Source organism: Tenrec ecaudatus, chromosome 7 (genome assembly GCF_050624435.1).
Source record: "Tenrec ecaudatus isolate mTenEca1 chromosome 7, mTenEca1.hap1, whole genome shotgun sequence".
In the NCBI taxonomy this organism is placed as follows: domain Eukaryota; kingdom Metazoa; phylum Chordata; class Mammalia; order Afrosoricida; family Tenrecidae; genus Tenrec; species Tenrec ecaudatus.
In genome coordinates this window covers 114,412,902-114,433,709 of record NC_134536.1, presented here as the reverse complement: position 1 = coordinate 114,433,709, position 20,808 = coordinate 114,412,902, and the positions used below count along the sequence as shown (strand labels likewise).

The 20,808-nt window shown below is 44.9% G+C and overlaps 1 protein-coding gene and 1 pseudogene across 14 annotated transcripts in view; one reads left to right on the top strand and one right to left on the bottom strand.

Annotated features, from left to right (window-relative positions):
* The window catches only part of DST (dystonin), a 450,811-nt gene that overhangs the window by 194,594 nt on the left and 235,409 nt on the right, over positions 1 to 20,808 (bottom strand). The gene's annotated exons all lie outside the window — the stretch shown is intronic.
* On the top strand, positions 10,686 to 11,623 carry LOC142452889 (uncharacterized; annotated as a pseudogene).

Here is a 20,808-nt window from a genome sequence, read left to right as displayed (position 1 = left end):
ACTGAAGTGCTCCGGCAACATCTGGGAGATGGATGGCTCCCCGAGGCGCCCCATGAAGACATCAGTAACATATTCCCGTACCCCTCTCCTCCTCTTGGTGTTCGGGATTTTACGTCTGTCGCTCTGTGCTCGCCTTCTTGGGAGTTTGCATGTCTTCCCCAGGCTGGATTGCTGGGAGGGCCTGGGACACTGTGGGCTGAAGGCCGTTCCCCAAGCCTCTTTGCATCTCAATCGTCCCATGCTGGTCTCCCTCTAGGTCGCAAGTGGCTGCCGCCATTTTCCAGACCACATGACTCGCCACGCCATGGCAACATGGCGCCGCCTGGTGTCCGCCATTTTTGCTATGTGTCAGCGGAGCACGTGACCCTGCCAAGATGCGCCCACCGTGTCAACCGCATGGTGGGGCGGTGCCTGGTTAGCTAGCCACTCCTCCGGTTCCGGGAGCTAGCCCCTGCTCTAGTCCCGGATCCAAATGTCCCCCTTCCCCTTCTAGCTTCCCCTGGTCTTCCAAACAAGCTGCGTTGGTGTCTACCTGTGCGGGTTTGTTCCTTGATACCGGCTGGTCTTCCGTGGCCCAGGCCTAGGCCCAAGGCGTTCGGAAGCCGAACCAGAGTAACTGTTAACTTTCACCTTCCAGTGATGCTGCCTCTGGCACTTTATGGGACAGCTCTTAATACGGCTCCACCGCCAGGATGCTCCAGCCAGAAATTCCGATTCTTTAGAGGTTCCCAAGCGGCCAGATAGACATCCCCTTCCCTTCAGAGATTTGGAAGTCTGCTCCTGCCAGCAGGCGTCTCTGAAGGCCGGGGTGCCACGCCGTGCAGTGGCCCTCATAGCTTGTAATCTGGAAAGCGGTCGGACCCAAATGTTGTGACTGGTCTCCGACTCCTCCCTTGGGCAGGGGGCACCTGCCTGAGGCCTCAGATTCACGACACTCCAGACGTGGGTGCTGAATCTGCGATTACCCAACCTCGAGGCATCGAGCTCTTGGTAATCTTCGTGTATTTGCTTTCCAGATGGGACAGACCAGCTCAATACCAATACCCAGGGATTGCCCCCTTGGATGCATCCTGTGCAACTGGGAAAGATTTTATCTGGAAAAGCTGGACAAACAAAAGCTGATTACGCTCTGCGATTCCATTTGGCCGCAGTATGTTTTAGAGGAGGGAGAATTGTGGCCAATCAATGGTACACTTTCCCTCTCAACTTTGCAGCAGCTAGAACTGTTCTGTGGAAGGATGGAAAAGTGGTGGGAGATGCTGTTTATTAGACCATTCTTCCTTTTTTAAGGAAAAATAGGGATCTCTGTGCCCAGTGCACCCAGGACCCCCTGAGGGACCCTGGACAAGAGGGAGACTGTGGCCTCAACCCTGAAGCAGCCCAGAGTATTCTCCCTGTAGTGGAGGCAGCAGGGGAGCTTGGTCCCCAAGCAATTTACAAACCTTTCACCATAATTGAACTCAAGCAAATTAAAAGTGACTTGGGCAGTTACCCTAACAAACCCGAACAGCACACAGAACACTTCCAGCACTTCACTCCAGCCTGTGATTTAACCTGGAAAGATGTCATGATCATACTGGGACAGACCATGACGGAGTTTGAGAAAGAGCATGTGCTCAAAGGTGCTAGGAAGTTTGCAGAGGAGTTACATGTGATGAATGAAAGGTACCCTGTAGGGAAAACTGCTGTACCCTTCACAGACCCTGCGTGGAGTCACAGTGAGCCTCAGCACAAGTGGGCACGGAAACATTTCCTGATGTGCATCACGGGTGGACTAAAGTCAGGTAGGCAAAAGGCCATTAATTATGCCAAGGTGACAGCGATTCACCAGGGACCTACCGAGTCTCCTGTAAGCTTCTTAGAGAGGCTAAAGGAAGCCCTAAAGACTCATAGTGCTGTAGACATTGAATCCTATGAGGGGCAAGTCTTGTTCAAGGACAAATTCCTCACACAGGCTGCACAGGACATTCGCCAGAAAGTCTAAAAACTAGTGCAAAGGCCAGTGAAGGAGCAACTCTGGAGTAGATGGTGGCTTGTACCAATACAGCTTTTTACAATAGCGAGCAGGAAAGTGAGGCTTGAGCCTGGAGAAGGAGGAAAGAAAGGACATTAGGCATGCCCAGGTATTAGCTGCACTCAACAGCAGACACCCGTCGAATGCATCCCAGGTTACCCTGACTTTTAAACCAGATACCAAGTGCTACATTTGCCGGTGACCGGGTCATTGGGCTAGGAACTGCCCTGACCGGAACGAGCCTCCTCAGACGCCATGCGTCCATTGCGAGCAGACTGGCCACTGGGCTGGCCTCTGTCCTAAGGCCCAAAACCTGGAGGGGGGGCACCCACAGGCCAGCTGGCAGCTGGTAATGGAGGAGGAGGATTGAAGGTGCCCGGTCTGGACGGCCCAGCAGCAAGAGGTAACTGTTACTGGTCTGAAACCTAAGGGGAGCATCGACATGGCAGGAAGGTCAGTAAACTTCCTTTTAATACTGGAGCCACTTCTGTCCTTATTTCCTTCCTTGGACCCCTGGCACCCCGCACCTGCTCCATCCTGAAAGTGTCAGGAAAACCTGCAGTTAAACATTTTACTGAACCTCTCAGATGTCTTTGGGATAACTTCTATTTTTCTCATAGCTTCCTAGTGATACCTGAATATCCAACTCCTCTCCTAGGTTGAGACCTGCTGTCCAAGCTGCACACCTGCATAGTCATCGGGCCTCATCCTGGTCCCTCTACAGCTTCCAGTGTTCCTCACAGTGGAGGAGCCTCAGATTCCCCCAAAGGAACTGTGGGAGCAGATGGATACTCCTGTGAGCCACTGGACAGTCTGAGGATGATATTTCATCGCCACCCCAGGACAGAGGAGTCTACCTCAAACCCCTAACAGCCTTTAGGCCAGTAAATACCTTTCCTTTGTTCCTGTGTTTACAATGACCAAACTCTGTGACACTAACCTAACTTCAAGGGCACTGCCACCTTACAATCTTACCCATGTCTCACTTAAGCTGTTCACCTGTTTGTTTGTTTTCCAGTTCTCAGGTTACAAAGGCCTCTAAACCAAGTGTGCCAGCTCCAGGACCACCGCCTCCTAGACCCACCTCGACCTTATCCATCCTGGGCTCTAAATGGACAACCCCTTCTAACAGAATAGGAAGGGCATGGACCCAAAACCCCACTCCGCCCCTTTGCCAGCAGGAAGTAGCTAGAGATGTCGTCGTCCAGTACCCCAAAGATTTGGGTCCGTATCTCTTCAGGGGGAAATGATAGGTAGTTTAGCCTAGGGACTGGGATGTCCATTCACGCATGCCCAGGAGAGCCAGCATAGGACAAAGCTGGATTTTCCCGCCGGTGGGCTCGGATGGGCGTTACACCTGGAGCAGCCCACCTGGGCCAGGTGATTGCAATTCAGCCAATGGGATCGACCTGGGGTCGTTTACCACGCCTCCCCCGGGAATCCTTGAAAAGGCAGGAACCAAGAAGGAGAGAGGTCATCTTTGTGGGAGGAAAACTTAGGAGAGAGATCTTTGCATGACCCTGAGCAGCCTCTGCCAGGCCGCATGATCAAAAGGAATCCTATGGGTGCCGCGTAAAACCTGAAGCTTCTTTTAACTCTCATTCAATTCACTTGGATCATGAGCCAGGCATCAGCATGAATTCTTTCTCGTGCGGAGCCAAGGACTGAGGTTTAAATCTAGCCCGGAGAGAGACCTTACATAGGGAGTACACTAATGTTGAAAATAAGGCACCAAAAGAATAAGCCATTTACATGCTTGGTGGCTTTAATCTGTTTTAAAAATAATAGGGCAAAGGGTATCGAATAAAATCACTATTGTCATATCAAGAAGTAAGCGATGTGTACTTCTTGGATAACACCCATCTTAAAAGTGCAATACTTAAACAAGTACATGTAAGTGGGTATACATAACGGAATATGGACTCCCTGGAACGGCAGAACGATTACGTGGCTGTTACTAACTGAAATGCTGGCATTTGAACCAGCCCAAAAGGGCCTCAGAAGAAAGGCCTCAGAATCGGTGTCCCAAAGGTGACAGCCATTAAAAACACAACCCTACAGAGCCTCCATGCTGTTCTAAAATCCTGGGCTTGCCAAAAGTCACAATCAAGACCACTGCAACTTGTTTTGTGTTTGTTTGTTTTCTAATAGGGGTATAGTTGTAGGTAGTATCAAAGTATTGCCCCACGAACTAACAGCGAAATAAAGCTGAATTTTCAAATTGTATGAGATATTTTTGTGAATCAGAAAACCTCAGAAGTAAATTTCTGGTCCTCAAACAATTTACTAATAAATTAGTACATTCAAGAATGAGATAGGATTCTACAGAAAGACATGACTTATTTAGAATGTCTGAAGATTAGCACAAGAGATTAATACTGTCATGACAAATGATTATACTCAACTACAGAAAGATGAAACAAAGTCGAAACAGCTAAGGGGGAAAATATGATCCTTTCCACCTGAGCACACATTGAAAACTGTTAGCTAAGAGGCAGTACATTCGTGCAGATACCAAATCCTGAACCAAAAAGTTCACAGTAGCAGAAGAGGTAAACTTAAGAAATAGCAATAAAAGCCCAGATTTGATTTTTTGTTTAGTTTGGTTTTAAAAACTAAAACTTTTAAGTGATTCAACCTCATGAACTTTAAGATTTTCTTGGCACTCCAAAAACATTTATTGAAATGGAGGTGAACAGCTAGGTTTTAGATGCCCAGTATCTGAACCTCTTTCCATGGACAAGAAAGTTCCCTTTTATAAATCTTTGTTGCTAGAGAAGGACAGAACCCATTTCCTGTTACAGAAACAAAAACACATCCAATTTTCTGCGTCTCTCCTTTGCTCAAGCAATCTCCATAGCCCGCCCACCCACTTCTACAGCCACCTCCTTACTGTCATTCGGGTTCTACCATCATCCTCCCCCCCCCCACCCCAACCCCACCAAGAAACAGCCCCCTGCCCTCCATTCCTCTGCTCTCAAATGCCCTGTGTTATCTCTGCTGCTGTGTTTACCACGTTTTTAAATAACTACATGTGACATGTTTGTCTCATATCACATTGTGGGCTTCCTGAAGCAGGGACTGCCTTTTATCCATGTTCTTATCCCTAACTGTTTGCATAATGCCTATTAACATTTGAATAAAACAGTGGCTGTAGGGGGCTGGAAATTCAAAAGCCTAGAGACATATCCCATCCTAAGTGTGTTCTCTCTCGCTCTCCTTTCACTTACTTCCACTGTCACAGGTTGGGATAGGGGGGAAAGATGTGGCTATCTACTCCCGGAGATCGACAGCCTCAGAAAACCGTGAAAAGGTCGCTAAGAGTGAAAATAAATTCAACGGCAGTGGGCAGATTAGAATGTGATCAGAGAATGTAAACAGAGAAGACATAACTTAGAGCTGTAGTGTAATAATCACAAAATAATTTTAGCACTCAGATGATCACTTTTGTTCCTTTAATATTTAAAGCATCTACCATGTACCAGACAGTATGTTAAATATGCACTGAGAATAAATCTCACCCTAAAAAACCTTGCAAATGAATAAGGAAAACATCTAAATAATCACAGACATAAACACCACAACTGCATTAAAGGCTAAAGAGGCCAAATATACCGGCCATGGGCTGCAGCTGAACCAGAAAAGGTCTCCCCAGTGAAGTGTCATCACCACCGCCTGCCTTACCCACATACAACTGCAACTGCATTAAATGCTACAAAGGCAAAGGGTGTGGGCCCGAACTCGGTGCTTCACAGGAAGCTTGGGAGTAACCCAAGAGAAAAAGTGGCATCGAAGAAGGTGGGTAGAGGGAAAAGCATGCGTGTGTTCTGTGGGTTGTTTTTTTACTGTGATTTGTGAGTTTAAGCACATGACCGATGTGTTGGGAAGGACCCAGTAGCCAACAGGAACATGGTGACAGACGAGGCTGCCCTGGATGGTAATGACCAAGATGATGAAGACTCCGAAGAGTTTTGGACTTTTTCTAAGAACTATGAACCATCATTCAAATACATTAAAGAGGACGGGAAGAGAGTCAAAAATGTGATCCAGGATCATATAGAGGAATAAACTTAAAAGGAGAAAGTACTCCAAAAGAATATTTGCCAAAGAATGTGGACAAGTTCGGGATCTATTTAGATTCTAAATTTTAGAAGGTCAAATCCACAGAACATAATTTATAACAATGGTTACAGTCATTAGAAGAATACACATGGGTGAGGGAAAAAACAGGGGGGCAAACAAAATTGAGCATGTGTGCTAGTTACATAATCTGGTGTCGATTTGAGGCTTAAGAGTGAAGGGGTGGAGCCTAGCCTGTCAATCAGGATACAGCCAATGGCCTTCTCCTAGGATTCTGGGAACTCCTGGATTACCTCCTTGGAGGCAGGAGACACTCTCGCTCCCTTAAAGATGCTCTACTGACAAGACACATGGAACTACCCTGGAACCTTGCAGCCGGAGAAGCCACGTGGGGTGCCCTGCCAGCGCTGACATGTTTGGGATGCCACTAGATTGACAAGACATCCCACCCACTGACCTATGATCTTCCTGCATTTGGCGTCATTGCATGTGTTACTTGAGTCTGAAGAAGGCTGTATAGATTGGTATCAGATATATGGGCTAATATCGGTCTTATGAATTGATCTGGACTGGGCTGGGATGTTTTCTCAATATTCAACTACTCTTGTATCTAAAGCTCTTTCTTATACACATATGAGTCTCCCTGGATTTGTTGTTCTATCTACCCAGACTAACACAGCATGTAACTTTGAAAACCTCCCAAATTCACGTGCATTGTGAGGAGGTTAACTCAGCAGGCACAGTCCATGAAATTGGAGAAAAACAGGGGAGTACAAAGCATTAACACCATAGAGGCTAAGAGGTAGGGATGTTTTAAGAATTAAAGGTACATAGAGTCAAATGCTGAGACTGAAATAAGAGGAGGCCTGACAAACACCCCCTGGATTTAGCCACGTGGAAGTCCTCATGACTCCAGAAGTGTCTGGCTCTTTGTGAATAGTCTAGAAGCCACAACCACATTGGATCAGGTTAGGAAGTAAATGCAAAGTGAAGAAATGAAGCGTAACCTTGAAGGAGAGAAATTCAATAAGGCAGCAACTGGGGAAAACACAGGAAGTTAAAGAGGGGGCAGGTTACAGTTGTCTGTTTAATTACTAGAAAATCAGTATACAAACAATGTGGAGAGAAGGAAATCCAGTTCAGGCAGGAACACTGCATACAAACAAGAAAGGAGGACGGGGCGATGGCTAAGGACAGGAAGGCGGGGGCGGTCTTGGATTATTGGAGGGAGGGCAAAGCCAGCTAGAACGGATAGAGACGATGGAAGGCAGTCCAAAGAAAGATCTCGCCGGTCTGGCTACAGAGACTGCGAGAAGAAGGCTCAAGCGCAGTGAGGAAAAGGTAGAACAGCTGGGTCTGAGCAGCAGGAGTAACAGATAGGCCAGGACTGCGAGCCCACTTGAGGCTGGCGGTCGTGAGGGTCGAGTGGAACCAGGCACTGCAAAGTGTGAGGTGCCCTGGTGTGCACGCACAAGCAAGGCGGGGTTCAGACAGATCCTGACACAGCTGGAAATAGTATACGCTCCGGAGCTCGAAGAGAGGAGCCCAGGGAAGTGAAAAGCAAAGCTCAACGCTGCACTTAGAGATCTTAGAACCACCTCCACACCCCAGCACATAACCCACGCACAGATGCATGAAGCCACGTGTGTCACTTAACATGTGTTCGCCAGAAGATCACACGACAAGAGGTCACATTTGGTATGCCTCACGTACGCCGTGACTCGTACCGCAGTTACCATAACAGAAACAAATTGTTCAAGATGACTGTTCGAACGGTGTATGGATTAATTCATGTTCAGACTTAGCATCTGCTTAATGCTCTTATTGGTGCAAAGAGCATCTCCTCCTCAAATGCGCACACGCACACGCACACACACGCACACACACACTCCTCCATGTGCTTCTCTTCCCCACCCCCGCCCCGAGCAATAATTATGAAGCTGTAGAAGATCCACCCACAGTTACGTAACTGGGTGTAGACATTCCTTTCTGTTCATATTTGGGCACATATTGTGGGATGTAACAAAGCCAAGAACTCCCAGGTGGCAACAAGCAACGAAGATGATTTTTCCCTTGTTCTCAAAACTAGATCCCTTAGTTTATTTCAAATATTTGCCTTTTCAAGAGTTTCTCTCAATGAACAAGGCTAAGAGCAAAGAAAAAAAAATTCTAGTTTATGCCATTTTTTTCAGTATTTCAAAACTTCATAATTAAAAAAAAAACACCAATACCTACTGAATTACAGCTCTCGTTTCACACAGGGGACCGTCAAACTCCTAAGAGTCTCACAGACTCCAATAAACACAGAGAATAGTATTGATTCTTGATTAGGAAGTTAAGGTCTAAGTTGCTTTTCAGTGAACTGATAGAAGAAGTTTTAAGCAAATCTAAATGATTAACGGAGCAGTAACCAGTTAACCAGTGGTCGTCATGTTGACTTCTTCATGGCAACCCCAAGTATGTGAAAAGTCGCCGTGGGCTCCCAACAGAGCACCAGGCCTTTGCTCCGAGGTGACTTTGGGTGGACCACACTGTCCATCTCTTAGCATCCTCGGACTTTTCACCTCTGCCCAGCAGAGATTCCATGTGATAAATACCCGTTCCAACGTGTGGTGCTTATGGGTGTGGGACGCAAGGCGGGCAGTGTCTTTGATGAAAGAAAATAAGAATATATGAATAGTTTAATGTTTTCCATTTTTTAATTAAATGCTGTTATTGGAGGCTCTTACATCTCTTATCACAATCCATACAACCATCTAGTGTGTCAAGCACATTTGCACATATGCTGCCATCATCATTTTCAAAGCATTCTCTTCCCACTTGACCCCCTCATATTAGCTCCCCATGACTTCCCCCTTCCTCCCCCGCCCGTCCTCCCTCATGAACCCTGGATAAATTATAGATTAATATTTTCCTATCCTGCATCATCCTCCCTTACCCCTTACCCACTTTTCCATTGTTCGCCCCCCTGAGAGGGGCTAGAGGGTGATCTTTGTGATCAATTCCCCCTTTCTCCCTGCACCCTCCCCTAATCCTCCTGGTATCTCTACTCTCATTGTTGGCCAATGTTTTCTGTTTATAAACAGAGTAAAAAAGGAGTCCTGGTAGCTTAGTGGTTAAAATGTTCAGTTACTAACCAAAACATCAGCAGTTCAAACCCAACAGAGCTATGACAGTCTGCCTCCATAAAGAAGACAGCTTTGGAACCCTATGGCACAGTTCTACTCTGTCCTACAGGGTCTTTCTCAACAAGTCAGACTAACCGGTCGAGGCAAGAGATGAGCATATCAAAGAATAATAAATAGAAAGAATCAATGACAGATCCTCTTATGAAAGATATCTTAATGTTGACGGGAAACATAATGTTCATTTTTAAATAAGGAGTCTCTTACTTCATCAAAACACCATCATTCCAACCAGTCAGAGTGCAGTGAAACATACAATTTTCCTCTAGTTCTTGAATGTTTCCTCCCCCCCCCCCCACTATCATGATCCCAATTCTACCTTACATAACCGCTGGACCTGGAGACGTACACTGGCACAGATAGGAACTGGAAATATGGGGAATCCAGGAAAGATGAGTCCCTCAGGAACAGTGGTGAGAGTGGTGATATCAGGAAGGCAGAGGGAGGGTGAGGGAGAAAGGGGGAACAGATGACAAGGTCTACATGTAACCTCCTCCCGGCAGACAGCGGAGAACTGGGTGAGGAAGATGTTGGATGGTGTAAGATATAAAATAATAATTATTTATACATTATCAGCGGTTCAGGGAGAGGGGGGAGCATTGAAGGAGGGGAAAATGAGGAGCTGATACCAAGGGCTCAAGTAGAAGGCAGGTGTTTTGAGGATGATGATGGCAACATATGTACGAATGTGCTGGATACAAATGATGTATGTACGAATTGTAAAAGAGTTGTATGCGTCCCTAACAAAATGATTAAAGAAAAAAAAAGCACCGTCCTTCTCTTCAGATTTAGCCACATGATGGATCGTTAGGAAACGTCCTGGACGGTGGGGGAGGGAAAGCAGAGTGCACTCTTAGGAATATATGTAGGCCTGCAGAGGATATGTGAACCTTTGCTGCAAACAGAGCCACGAGTGTGGGAGAGCATTTGAAGGGTGAAGTTATAAAAAAACTTCTTGGATACTGCCAAATGCCTGGAATCACTGGGGAGTAGAGCTCAGGTCTATCGTCTCAGGGGCCACCAAAGTCACACGGCCTCACAGTCCACAAAGGTAATGTTCCACATCACAGGGACCGGGGTCATAAAAGCTCATAAGCAGTCGTCTAAGATGAAACTATCAATCTCTTCCTATCTGAGAGGAACAAGAAGGATGAAAACCAAAGATGCAAGGAAACGATTCATTCAAAGGACTAATGGATCATACAAACATCAGTCTATGCCCCTGAGACCAGATGAACTAGATGGTGCCCAGCTACCACTACCCACTGCTCAGAAAGAGGTCACATTTGAAAGTCCTGGGGATAGGAGGAGAAAGATGTGGAACAAAACTTAAGACCATAAAAAAAATATCAAGCCGTCCCCGCGCCTGCCGGTCCTTCCAGCGGTGCGGCCCGGAGCCTTCTGTTCAGGCCCCTGGCCTCTTTCCTGTCACCCCAGGTTCCTTCAGGTCTGTGCGTCTGCTACCCCAAGCACCCCGAGACTAGAGACAGAGGAGAAGCCTGTCCAGAAGCCCTGCAGGACAGGAAAAGGAGAATCTCAACATGGAAAAACTGAACACTGAAAATGAAGGAAAGCTTGAAAACCAAGAAAAGGTGGAAAACGAAGAACTGCCACCACCGACTAAGGAAAAGCCAGAAGCCCCTGGCTCTCCAGAAAACAAGGAAAAATTAGGAACAGAAGACAAAGAAACATTAGGAACAGAGGACAAAGAAAAGTTAGGAATAGAAGACAAGGAAAAGTTAGGAACAGAGGACAAGGAAAAGTTAGGAAGAGATGACAAAGGAAAGTTAGGAATGCAAGGCAAGGAGAAAATAGAAAGAGCAGACAAAGGAAAGTTAGGAATGTAATGCAAGGAAAAGTTAGGAACAGGAGATAAAGGAAAATTAGGAATGGAAGGCAAGGAAAAACTAGGAACAGAAGGCAAGGAAAAGTTAGGAAATGAGGGAAAGGCAGATGAGGAAATGCCAAAGGATAAGGGAAAGGCTGAGGGTGAGGGGAAGCCCGAAGAAAAGCCCGCAGATGAAACCAAGGCTACAGCCAAGCACCCAGCTCAGGATGATGTCCCCAGAAAAGCAAAAAGAAAAACCAGTAAAGGGCTGGCTGAGTACCTCAAGGAGTATAAGGAAGCCACTCATGATATGCATTTGAGCAATGAGGAGATGATAAGAGAGTTCGATGAGATGGCAAGGGTGGAGGATGAGGTGAAAAAATCCAAACAGAAATTGGGGGCTTTATGTGGATGCAAAGAAGCTTGCAGAATCCCTTCCACCCTAGAGGTCCAAGGGAACTTCGGGGTGGTTGTAGGGCCCAACAGAGAGGCTTTGAAGACATTCCCTATGTGTAGTGCCTTTGAACTTCACTTCATGCTGTGACTGATTAGAACACGATCAACCCTGCTCTCCTTTCTTGCATTTCCCTGGCAGACATTTGCCAGGCTCTGCTTTAACCTTATGCTGACACTTGGCTTTCGGCATCCCTCTAGGTACCAATAGCCTTTTGACCCAACTACAGCACTCTGTGTTTCAGTAGGGGATTTTCACCCATTGCATGAAATTAAAAAAATGTTTATGGTGCATTCTACAATTAAAAGAGTTTGCAGAACCATAAAAAAAAATATCAAGCCTACTGGTTGGATGGAGAATGGTAGCATTGAAGTGCTTTTTCAGGACACTGATGAGAGTAAATTCTACCTAAGCCTTAATAACTAAATGGTAACTAACCAGTTACGCAGTGGTCATCAAGTTGACTCTGCCTCATGGCATCCAATGCACGTTGAAAGTAAAACTGTGCTCCAGAAGTTTTCTAAGATTCCGAAGGTGACTATGCCTTTAGCCCTTCAGATTTACCTCTGTGGCTCAATTTTCAGCCAAATAATCAACAGGGCCAGAGGGGGAGCAATAACACGAGGGAGGTGCACCCACCTTAGAATCATCACCATGTGAGATCAGAGGGGCAGCCTTTAGCCCAGGACAACGTTCAGAAGGGTTAGGAAAGCAGGAAGAGCGGACACCGGGACTCAGGGAGGAAGAGAGATGTGTGATGCTGCACTACCGGGACTGCAGTCAATGACGGGAAGCCAAATGCACGTGAATTACTGAATGGATTGATCAGCAAGGCAAACCTTCCCCTGCGCACAATAAGAAAGTTTAAAAAAAGTGAAAAAAGAAATGAGCTATAGCTATCTGTGCCGATATGGACTTTCGGAATAAAGTAAGGAGGCGGGGGGTTGGGGTGGGGATAAAGACTAACACACTATGTGAGGGCAGTAAGTAATGTAATGTGTTCTTCTACACAGTCTCTAACTCCCACCAAATGGCCTTTCCCTGCCTGGTCTGATAAGAAGGTGGGGTAAGATACTGATGGGATTCACCTGTGACCCAAGCCATGATCTTTTCAATTGCCTCATATGCACGTGCACGTTGGACAATGAATAAGGAAGGCTATGGCAAAATCGACGCATTTGAACTGTAGTGCTGGCGAAGAATACTGAAGCCCGATGGACTGCCAAAAGGACAAACACTTTGGTCTTGGGAAAATCATGGTCACAGTAGTGCTCCTTAGAGGCAAGGTGCGTGCGATTTTGTCTTATATCCTTGGGACATGTAAGAGAGACTGGTCCCTGGAGAAGGACGTCATGCTTGGTGAAGTAGAGAGGCCATGAAGGCCCTCAAGGACTGAGTGATTGTAACAATGGGCTCAAGCACATAAGCAATTATGAGAATGGTGCAGGACGGGAAATTCATTCATTCGGTGGTACATGCGGACAGGGTGGCTATGGGTTGTAACCCACTCAATGGAATCTAACGACAATTGTGAACAGGAATCCCTGAGATGCCATTCTGCTGTGTATAAAATGAGCCATCTGGGAAGGAGGAGAGGGCATCTCATTTCCGGCCAGAGCTGGCAGTCGTGCGCATCCTTTGGACCCCAGATGCCTGCACAGTGAACTTCCTGGATCCAGAGACGGCTATACCATCAGTGGAGCAGCCGCAGAACCAGGAGGCAGAGTGTGGAACAGTGTGATGGACCTCCCAACTTCAGGAGCAAGAAAGGCTGAGCGCCGTTGTGCAGGAGGCTGGGTGAGGAGCGAGATGCCTGTGTCACTAAATTGGGGGATTTGGGCGATAGAACCTATAGAAGTGGAGCTGAGGGCTTTGGGGTTGATGCTTACAGGACTAGGGTGCCTCTGGGACTTTAATTCGGGGAGCTGGGTTAGCTGACCCACAGAGCTCGAGCTGAAAGCCTTCGGGTTAGTAACAGAATGGCATGCGGACTCGACAGAACTTTGTAACATGTCCTGATGAGCCACGTAGCCCGGAGAATTTCTCACTGGCAGTACAGCTTGGTACCTTCTTTAATAAACCCTTTAATTGTGAATTCTGTCTGTGAGCTCTGCGTTGCCATTGCCAGGGATACCAGAACCCAGAGAGGGAAAACCGCTTTAAGGCATTACACACTACTCTCCTGTTTGTGTCTTAAGAAAGATCAGCTACTTGTTCAACATTAGGTGTTCATGTAAATCCGGTCTCAATAAAGCTGCCCCCTCCAAAAGAACCTGCGTGTGCACATACAGAGAAAATTTCTGTAGAGCATGAAGGACATGTTAACAGCGAATGCTTCTGTGGCAAGGCACTAGGAATCATGGGAAGAACACCATATAAAGCCTTTTGTTTTATGTGAATGCTCCATTGTATCAATGTATCGCTTGTTATCAAACACACACACAAAAGAAAACCTAGAGCTGCAGCACAGAGGGCTTGCTCCTGGGCTCTCAGTGAGGACAGTCCAGCAAGACTTCCTGTTAGGTCTGTGCCACCTTGCCAGTCCCACAATACAGCACTGGGAGAAACTGGTTAATTCCTTGTAAGGATGTATTTTACATTATAACAGGAGGCTTACCAGTTCAGGGAAATTCTCCAAGTGAATCGGGGCAAGAAACATTAGAAAGAAGATAATATAGGTATTTCCTCTAAATATGTCCCTGATCATTTCAATTCACTAAATCCAGTCACAGGGCTGGACCCTTGCTCCCACGCGTCACTTGGCGCAGTAGCTCCCCGAGGATTCAAAAGCGTGTTCGTGGTTCGGCGTCACTCCCCTCTGCTCCGGGGCCTTCCCAATTGAAGTGCATTGGGCAAAACAAAGACGCATGCCGATGTTGCCTCATGACCTGAAGTACTTGTGATACGACTCTTTAAGTCACCACCTGTGTCTGACTAGTGGCCACAATCAGAGCCCATGTGTATGTACCCGCAGACACACACACACACACACACCCACAGACCTCCGGGTTCTACAGCTTGAAGGCCGAACAAAGTCTGAGGGAGAAGAACCCCAGTCAATACTAATCCGGCTCCCTGTGGGATCCTTTCTAGCCCCGAGGGCTTGCCTGCTCCCAGTGAAGCCAGTGCAATCCGTAGGGTTCTCGAGGTGTGTGACTGAATCACAGGGCTCCAGGTAATCCTAGGCAACAAGGTGCCTCAAACGCAGCCTGACGGCTCACTTCCCTCTTACACGTGGCATACAGCGACTGTGCTGGCTGCAGGAAATTCTCGTTCAAAATGCGCACTAGGAACAAAACAGCGGCTACTCAACTGCATATCTAGACAGGTGAGAGATGCCTGACTGCTGAAGGAGAGAATGTTTACATGATCACACCCTGAATACAACCCATGCTCAAAGTTCGGAGGCTTCGGAGGGGGTATCTTCAACCATGCTTCTAGAAAACAATACCTGGGGCCTTCACGGAGAGTCAACACACCGAATGCGCTAGATTAAACACAGAACAGAACAAGAAGGAACTAGTAAGCGTAAATAAACCCTCTTCAACCCCCACCCGCACCGCCGGGAGCACGTTAGTCTTGACATACTTAGTATCTGTCCATAGCACCGCCTCAGGTTGGCAGGGCCCACTGCACACTTTGCACGGTTCTTTCCAGCTTGCAGGCACACATGCAAGTCCGTGCCTGCTCAGGCAGGCATGTTTTCAGGTTCAGCAATGTGGGAACTGCTCTTTTAGAATTTGGCTTTCATCGTATGTACTAGGGCAGATACTCACTCGGAAAGATTGATGAAGCCAAACAAGTCAGAGACTGAACTTCACGCTAGAAGTCAAAGCTTTATCTTTCAGAAAGAAAGAAATCAAGTTTACAGTGAGACCTGAACACACCTTAAGGGAGAGCAAAGAACTCAAAGTTGAACCCTCTGCGTGTAACACCTATCTCTTTCGCCAAAGAATGGGTCCTCGTGTCAGGACCTCTTTTCCTCTGTAACCCACTGCTGTTTCACTTCAACTTGTAATGACTCTATAGGACGAAAAAGAACTGCCCCTTTGGGTTTCTCAAGAGAACACTCAGCCTCATCTTCTCCCTCGGTGACGGATGGGGTAGAACTGCTGTCCTTGAGGTTAGTAGCCAATAAAACCCTTGTTAAAAACAAAAACAACCACCACCACTCCCCAAATCCAGAAATTGTCTGTTGATTCCACTTCATCCTCTCTTGCTTTAACTTGTCAAATGCTTTTGTGACATAGGTAAATCCATCAAAACTTGTTATTCTCTTGAATGAAAATCAAGGTTAAGGGAAATAGTGAAGTTCATTTTGCTAAGAGTTTTTACCAGTGTGGTTTTCAGTGACAAGATTTTTTACAATCCTTCATGAAGAAAAACTATATAAACAGAGCAAGCAGAAATAATGATAGGTATATGGTATTTTAATATTTTGAACCCTTTTCATTGAAAAGTGAACATGACAAATGAAAGTTCCTACAAAGAATTAAGAACAGAATTTCCCAACTTGGATTTTATGCAAAAGCAAAATGCATTTTTCTTGTTTAAATAGAATCTAATCTACAATTGATGTGTGTATATGTATGGATTGAGATAAGAGTTGTATGAGCCCCTAATAAAATGTTAAAAATAAACAGAATCTAATCATTTCTCCCGCCAAATCATATTACTTTTCTCATTCTCATTACCCATGCACACCCTCAGTGCCTCAGTCTCTTTATGATAATGTGGCAGACGAAAACCAGAGAACTTGTTCTACATAGGCTAAGGGTTTTAATGTTTTTTTTCATTATCATCCTCCTTCTCACCATGCTCTGAACTTTTTAAAAAATCATCTTATTGGGGGTTCATACAACTCTTATTACAATCCATCCGTCCATCCATCCATCTATCCATCCATCCATGTGTCAAGCACATTTGTACATTTGTTGCCATCATCATTCTCAAAACATTACTTGAGCCTTGGTATCAGCTCCTCATTTCCCCCTCCCTCCCCACCACCTTCACAAACTCTTGATAATTTATAAATTATCATTATTTTGTCATGTCTTACACTGTCCGATGTCTCCCTTCACCCATTTTTCTGTTGTCCATCCCCCAAGCACGGAAGTTATGTGTAGATCCTTGTGATCGGCTCCCCCTTTCTATCGCACCTTCCCTCCACCCTCCCGGTATCGCCACTCACACCACTGAGCCTGAAGGGATCATCTGTCTTGGATTCCCTGTGTTCCCAGTTCCCATCTGTACCAGTGTACACATCCTAAGGTCTAGCCAGATTTGTAGGGTAGAATTGAGATTATGAATGTGAGGGGGGAGAAGCTTTAAAGGACTAGAGGAAAGTTGTATGTTTCATCGTTGCCACATTCTGAATTCTTGCTGTGATATTTCCTTAGATAGCGAACTCTAAAGTGAATAAATGTACTTTTCCATCAATAATTTGTTACAAAGGAATTGTACATATTTGGTAGTTATATAGAATATTATTAATTTGTTCATTTCTTAAGTTACATGTTTCATATCTATTTTCCATGTTATTAGTTTGATATCTATTTTCTGTCGATTGTTATTATCAATATTCACATATATATTTTCTGTGTATTACTGTGCTACCACAATCATTCAAGATGATTCCAATTCTTAATATTTAGTTTGTCTACAATAAATTATATGAGGGAACTTCAAAAAGTTCATGAAAAGGAAGTTAAAAGGTAATACAATTTTCCATGAATTTTTTAAAATGCTTTTATTGGGGGCTCTTACGTCTCTTATCACAATCTATACATTCATCCAGTGTGTCAAGCGCATTTGCACATATGCCACCATCATCATTTTCAGAGCATTCTCTTCCCACTTGAGCCCCTGATAAAGTTCCCCATTTCTTCCCCTTCCCTCCCCCATCCACCTTCCCTCATGAACACTTGATAAATTATAGATTATTATTTCTATATCTTACATCGTCCTCCATTGTCCCTCACCCACTTTTCTATTATTCGTCCCCCTGGGTGGAGGTTCTAGATTGATCTTTGTGATCGATTATTCCTTTCTCACCTCTACCTCCCCTAATCCTACTTCCATGAACTTTTGAAGCCCCAGTAGTTACAAAGCAATATAAAGGCTTAATAATCCAAAGAAATCATTTCCATTACTTAAAAGGCTTGTGCATCAAGCTTACTAGTCTTTGGCTCTCCGTTTCTTTATTAATAAAGACCTGGAAACATTTATTTAATAGTATTGAGATATGCTTTAGAACTTTCAGATATAAAAATATTCATATTGTATTGTATCTGTTGTAGGTACTTTTTCACTTAATAGGTCATTTTTTATTGCACAACATTTGTAAATGATCCTAATAAAAATGCTTTCTATTTTACACCATTACATAGATCTTACAAAAATAAAAAAAGAAAATTCTTGTTTTATAAGAAAAGTTTTTGCACACTTAATTATTTGTCAAATGTTTCTAACTGGGTTAAACATATTCCTTGTTTTCAAAATTCATATTTTTTTGTGGAAACACTAACAAAAATATGCTGGCAAAGGTATACATTAATGTACTTGTTAATATTTCTTCACATTATGATTTTCCTAATTCTAAAATCAAAATGATGCTGCTACTCTGTTCCTACTTCAGATCGCTATTTCCCAGTCTTTAGAAGATAAATATTTTCAAAATTCTAATCCTATTATAAACAATCCTGGTTTGAACTTAAATTATAAATGTTATGTAATTGACTCAGAATCTATTTCAAATTCAACCTAGGTTTGCAGACCTGCTGCCTAAGCGTGAATCTCCACCTTTCCTTCACCCTCTGCCAGACTCACAGACTCTGCCTGCTAAGCCCTCACTTCCTGCAACTAAGCATGCCACAGGATTAGAGTGGCCATGTGAGTCAGAAACACATTCAGGTGACATCTCAGAATATTTTTCCCACAGATGCCAAAAAGAATCCATCATTAATTTGTTATCTAAGTAAATATAAAAACAAAGCCCAGTCAGAAGGATTGCTCTGGCAGCAAGTCCAAATACACAACAAAGTCTCGCAAGTTCTTATCAAGAAAATCAACAATTGTTAAGTAAAATCCAACAAAAAAGCCCGGTAGCTGGTGAGTCAATTCCAACACGGGGCATGTGTTAGGAGTTTTCAATGGTTGATTTCTCGCTGCAGTAGATCCCCAAGCCTTTCTTCTGAGGCGTATCTGGGGACTCAAACCCCCAACCTTTTGGTTAGCGCCAAGTGTGTCACCCTCTGAGACTACCCGCGGACTGCCTTTCAGAAAGATACCACTTCTAATTGTGATTATTACTCACCAGAACCCAACTGTGTGCTTTAGTTGATTTTTCCATTGTTTCTAACTTTGCCTCTTTAATCTTGAGAACAAGTGAAGGCTTTTTAACAATGTTAAGCACACTGTTTAAATCAATACCTTTAATTCTCACACAGAAGAAAAGCCCTCAATTGCTTTTTAAAAAGGAAGGCCTGGGCTTTCACTTCAAGTACCATTGAAAGCTTTCTTACAATGAAAGAACCCACGGGGAGATTTTACGAGGCAGGGAATAGGTTAGCAAAAACTTCAGCACCAAAAACATCTTGTCAGCATTTAAACCTGATACACAATAATTTTTACCACAAATGCCAGCACAAGAAACAATGCTAACTAGGGAAGCTGACGATCAAAGCTAGAGCCAGACAATATTCTAACAAGTCCTCCACCAGAGTCTAAAACAGACAGCTTTCACAAGTTCCAAAACCTCTCCCAGCACACAAGTGCTACCTTAAATTTTACTAGATGTTTCACAATGTCTGACGTCTATGGTGACTTACTATGGTTTTATGAGAAAAACATTCAACATGCATTTTGTACTTATGATCCCTCATGGGTGCTGACGAAAGAATGCCCAGAGACATCATTTTTTGGGGGGAGCTATTTTTAAAGCAGATTATTCTGGAAGAAAGGCTGTCTTCTAAAGGGTTTGCTTCTAGCTAACAAACTTCAAAGAACAGAGCACGCACCAAGAGGTATGTCATCATATAAATCCTTTAGGTGGAAAAATCCCAAGAGTTCAACTCCAAGGCCCTGAAGATTTTATCAGCGCACGTAAACAAGGTGCCAGCAGCACAGCCTTCAGATGGCTCCTGGGCACTGAGGGCAGGGCACTACGCTGGGCTGGCATTCTGTTATTCAAGAGGCTCTGATACTTCACTCTGGACAAGTTTAAAGGCAAGTTCATCCTGGTTTCCTTTTATAATGTGGTAACAATTTTAGTTTAAAAATCGGGACTATGGGTGATCGATCCTAGTTTTACGTGTGCTGAAATTGCCAGATGAAAAGAAGAGGAGAGGACAAGAAGGAGGCGAGAAAGGGGCGGAGGAAAGACAAGGGCTGCAGGAAGGAGACAGAGTCTGAGGCGCACCAAGCCTTTGGCATGCATTCCAGCACTGCCACTGACTTTCAGGGTTCCTGTGGGCGACCCCTGAGTTCCTCATCTACCTAGATGAGTTATTCACAGTCCTTGCTCTATGAGGCCGCTGACAGATTTGAGGGAGATAATACATGTACAGCACTTAGCACAGCAACTTATCAAAATATCAACTATTCTTAGTTAATTATTTTTGTTGTGATCAAATCAGTCGGTCCGTTTTGCGAGTTTATAGTTTAGGCTTAGTTTGTTTAGGAATGTACTCAGTTCTTTAACAACCGACAAGGTAATTTTTGCGAAACCAAGACAAATGACTGAGCTCAAAGCATATATAGTTTTCAGTAAATATTTACTGGTCCTGGGGAATTAGCGTTGTTTAATGCATGCAGTAAGACAGAGAGCGAGATGGCCGGCTATGAATTTCAACTGGGTATGAACGCACTCCCTCCTTGGCTGGTTGTGTGATTTTAAGTAAGGACTTCCCCCACCCTCGTTTGCGTTGGTAACAGCACCCTTAGGTTGCTGTGAGGATTCAATGAACTCATATACATAAACTGCTTAGAACAGTGACAGGCACTTATTAAGCGCTCGGTAAGGTGGAGCCCTGGGCTGTATGGAGTTGGTTAGGCATGGACTGCTGACTTCAAGGTCAGCAGTTAGAAAGCCGCTCCCAGGGAGAGAGGAGGCTTTCAACAGCTGTAAAGTTTTACAGTCTCAGAAACCCTCAAGGGAAGTTCTGTTCTGTCCTATGGGGTCACTATGAGTCAGAACCGAGTTAAGATCCATGCGTCTGGTTTAAGTGCTAGAAGCTGTCGGGGTAAG